The sequence below is a fragment of the Nicotiana tomentosiformis genome, chromosome 9 (genome assembly GCF_000390325.3).
Source record: "Nicotiana tomentosiformis chromosome 9, ASM39032v3, whole genome shotgun sequence".
NCBI classification, from domain to species: Eukaryota; Viridiplantae; Streptophyta; class Magnoliopsida; order Solanales; family Solanaceae; genus Nicotiana; species Nicotiana tomentosiformis.
In genome coordinates, this window is record NC_090820.1 from 76,056,033 (window position 1) to 76,059,235 (window position 3,203).

Genomic DNA, 3,203 nt, shown 5'->3' on the forward strand with positions numbered 1-3,203 from the left:
GGCCTGAGGATCTCGGAAAACTGCCTATCATTATTCAAATGCGTCATAGTCTAGAGGCACCATCCTCAAGGATCGAGGACACCATTTCGTGGCCTATGAATCCCTTATCATATGATCTATGGACCAGGACTTCATGGTCTATGGACATCATCCTCATCGTCCAAAAGACAACTCTCATGGTCCGAAGGGAATTTGCATCATTTATTATTTTCCGTAATAACTATATATATTCGCGTGCATCGTGTTTTTAGTTTTGCATGGAACTTGAGAGGTAACCGTTCTATAAACAAGAGCAATTCTCGCTCCGGTTTCCGTCCATAACGTTCACATCCTTTGATTATCTCAAATGTAACTGATAACTAGCAATCGATTATTCTTTATCCTGTAACCACTCAAACATCTTTCTTGTACATCTATAATGTTCAATTTCGCATTCATAGCTACACCTAAAATTATCCGCTACTTATGACACTACCATACCAGAGAAGATCCTTATTCGAAACATACGACCCTTTTGTAAGACCTTCAATGGTCTCGTCCGCCATTGGATCCAGAACTACACACGGTCTGATTTACTTAATACCAGGGATATGTAGGCAACTCAAGAACCTGGGTTAGGCCCCCATTTTTAAACACCTCATACCCCATCCTCATTCATTCAGACAAAATTGGTCATCATTTTCTTTACACGACAATTCTTTCATCATTCCCGGGTAAAGAGGGACAGTTGTTCATATCGAATTTTGCTCTCATATTTTATAAAGTATTTCATATACTTTCAAAAATATTATTTTGCACTATTACCCAATTTGTGAGGGTTGTATAAGCGATTTCTATAATTCTTAAAGCTTTTAAAGTTGACTTCTTGCATTTTTAATTATTCAATATTTACTAATTATCCTCCACATTATTTTAAGTGATTTAAATTAGCCATTTATACCCATATGCACATTTTATAATATGTTACTCCATTTATATAATTATATTTGCATTTTTCATTATTATGTACATTATTTGCGATAACAACCTATACTTTGCAATTAATTGCATTTATTATTTTATTTGGGTTAGAATAACATTTTTTATATTTTTACAATCTTCAGTTATTATTTTTAAAATACTAAGTTGAATAAATAGTATTTTTAAATTGATTTAGCTATTTTATAAATTTATTTTTCCTTTAATTTCATTTGATTTTAACTTGGCCCAAATTACCAGCCGATGTCTCAAAACCCTTGTCCCAATCACCCTAGCCGAAACCAAACAACCCTTTATGTCTAACTCTGTAGGGACCCGGCTTCTAACCACCCTGCCTCCATTTTTAATCTCAGTTGTTGATCACAAAGGATCAATGACCCATGACAAACCCCTCACTCTCTTTATATCACTCAACCAAACCCTAAAGAACCATTCCCACCCGATCGCGGCCCCTAAATGCTCTCAAAGTCATTCCTCTTCTCTGAAGAACCCTAGCCGACTCCCCTTTCAATCCTTCTCCAAATACCGTTGATAATGGGATTCACCCATTATTTGCTTATCATATTTATGTTCCTCCGCTACTGGTCACGTGTTTATGGTATTACTTAGGTACTTGCCTAACTTTGGCGAGTACTACCTCTAATAACATGTTGTGGTCTCTCGAATCTTAGGGATTTGGACGATACTCCATCCATATACGTTCAACTGAGGATTTGCACCTTTGGTCTGATTTTCAGAAGTTAGGACCAAACTAGGGTATTAGATTTTTATCTCCTTTACAGATTCGGGTTTGCATGGGATCTTTTCTTTTCTTTTTACGTTTATTTTGATTATTTTCCATGTTTATTCGTCCTAATCACTCACCATAACCCCACCCCAAATTCCCCTAAGAAAAATGGAAAAATGATTACTACTCCCTCGCTTGCTCACTCATCTTATTCTGAAACTTTTGGCTCATGGCCTGAAACTTTTGGCTCATGGCCTGCTAAAATTCATGGCCTTCTCAGTGCTTGCACTGCTAGGGTTTTATCTGAAACCCTTGGGAACTCTAACGCATTGAGTTTGGGTTTCTATTGCTATCATTCCTATTGAAGTATTACTGGGAATGTTTCTTCTTATTTGCTTGTTTTTTCATGTACAACTAGTAAGTGTCTTTGGCCCTAGAAATTTCATTCTCTTTCGTTTATGTTATTGGTCGGTACATATATGTCACTCAAACTTTTGTGAACCAACATGCTACTATATTACCCTGTTATTTCATGGCTCTAAAACTTTTCTAGCTTCTAAAATTGCCTAATTTCTGCCCCCCCCCCCCCGATGTATGCATATTGTATGTGTTCAGCATGAATAATTCTCACTACCACGAGCATGTATAGCATATTGTATTTTGTGTGTTTGAATGTTTGTACCTACTGCTCGTCTTGAGTTTATATCCTTGCCTTGTTCTACATACTCGTGATAAACCAATTCATGTGTTCTAATTCCTGTTGGATCCTTCATGTGAGACTTAATACTCTAATAGAGCCAGTTCTTAACTATGTTGTTAGCCAAATGTGTTTCCCTACTAATGTGTGTTCCATGCTTAATGTGTGTTCCATGCTTTGTTTAATCCTATGTTGTTTAGTATTACCTATGGCTTACAAAGTAAACTGCAATATCCAGCCTTTCACCTTTGTGCAGTCTGACGATCCAATTCTTGATGTATCCCTGCCTACTATGTGTTATGGCATTTCTTAAGTCCTTTGTGCTATGACTGGAACTTAGCATGTTCAATTAAGGTTTGTTTGTTGACCATGTCTACTAACTTGTTCGGTTATTCTATTTTCATTAGGTTTTCATGTTAGACATCTTCAGGTGAGGACTGTACTCTGTTGCTTTCTCGTCTATGATTTTTCTAAACTCTCATGTCTAAGATATCATGTCTAAAGTTCTTTATGCTAATTCTGGACTATGCTATGCTTCGAAACTTTTCTTGAAATAGTTTTCTATTCTATGATGGTCAATCCTGTGACCTGAGCTTCTGAAAATGCAAGCATAAACCTACTTTATGTGTTCCCTGTGGACTTGTCAATATGTCATGTGATCTTGTCTATATGATTAGTGGGAACTACTGTTAGTTACAGCTTTGAGAATCCAGTGTGTAGACTTCAAATTTGTTTAATTAATCCCAGGTGTAGTTCATTACCTGTATGGTTAAGTTTGGCATCCAGCTGGTTAAGTAAGTA